Source organism: Mytilus galloprovincialis, chromosome 6 (assembly GCF_965363235.1).
Source record: "Mytilus galloprovincialis chromosome 6, xbMytGall1.hap1.1, whole genome shotgun sequence".
Classification (NCBI taxonomy): Eukaryota; Metazoa; Mollusca; class Bivalvia; order Mytilida; family Mytilidae; genus Mytilus; species Mytilus galloprovincialis.
The window spans coordinates 79,688,520-79,689,794 of NC_134843.1; the positions used below are offsets into that span (position 1 = coordinate 79,688,520).

The 1,275-nt window shown below is 27.1% G+C and overlaps 1 long non-coding RNA gene across 1 annotated transcript in view; it reads left to right on the forward strand.

Annotated features, from left to right (window-relative positions):
• The first annotated feature begins 231 nt into the window (after window positions 1–231).
• LOC143080450 (uncharacterized) overlaps window positions 232–1,275 on the forward strand; it is a 4,907-nt gene continuing 3,863 nt past the window's right edge. Inside the window, exon 1 of the long non-coding RNA XR_012979716.1 lies at window positions 232–1,275. This exon is cut by the window's right edge and continues 141 nt beyond it. This is a non-coding gene — a long non-coding RNA (uncharacterized LOC143080450).

Here is a 1,275-nt window from a genome sequence, read left to right on the forward strand (position 1 = left end):
TTTGAACTTGACAATAGTTTAGAAGATGAAACTGTGAACAGACTGTATATTGCATACAGACATCTGACAGACATTGCTCCTTATACAGAAGTAGTTGAACCACCCCCGTATGGACTTCCTGATTTACCACCGTCCTATGAAGAAGCCATTGCAGGAGATCAGAGAAGGGACTCAGTTTCAACAGCATCATCATCCTCTGAAGTGGATTTCTATTTATATTAAACTGTTTACTATTAACCATGTTGACAAGGAAAAAACATACATTTAATACCTAAGAGGGCAGAAAACATGTTTGTTTTGGCCTTCTTCAGTTTTGTCTACCTTTAGAGTGAGAGTACAATACCTAATTAAAGTTGCTAACAAGAAAATTCCTTGCACCATTGCAATGTTCTAAATGGAACTCAAGAAATAGGAGTTCTAGCCCAAACAAAAACATCTAAATATATCATTAAATATTAAAAAGGTATTTTTTTATATGGTACATTATAAAAACAACATAGAGATTTTCAATATATATGAATTAAATGTTGAAAAAATCATTCACACATATTTTAGAAATAAAACTTATATCTACAAAAATGTACATGTACATTGACCTATGACACAAAGGGAATTATATTTACATGTTTCGTTTTATTAAAACAAAGATATTGTACAGTGAGATAAAATCTTGTGTTAAATTTGAAATTAAATTTTGTTTTTTGTTTTATTCTTTGTTAAGCGTAAAAGCTTAATATGTTTTTGTTATAGTGCTGTTTTAGTGCTGCTTATAATTATTCTTTTATTTTATATAAATATCAAGGTAGTATGGGTACGATGGTCTTTTCTCCATCTAGATTTATAAGATAAAAAATGATGCAGAAAACAATCGATTTGATATATTTAATGAAATTGCAATTTTGTGGCAGGTCTACAATGAATAGCATGAATTGGTTATTTCATTTAGACAAAGAGTTTTTTGTTAACAAATTTAGATTAGAGGAATCTATTTAAAAATAATAATCATTTAGTCTTTCTAAGGTAAATATTTCATAATTTAATTTAATAAAGGAATTTACAATTAATGTTTCTATTTTGTATTATACATGTTATAGAATATAGCAAGAAAAAGGTATTTAAGACCCAGCTTTTCTTTTAATTTTCTAAAACTCTTTTTATATGAGCTTTCTTCTCATATTTTATTTCAAAACTCTGTCATTTAGTGTTCGTTTTATAAAAAAAACAATGCTTTTTCATTTATCATCAATAAAAATGTATCAATTTTTCACGATATGT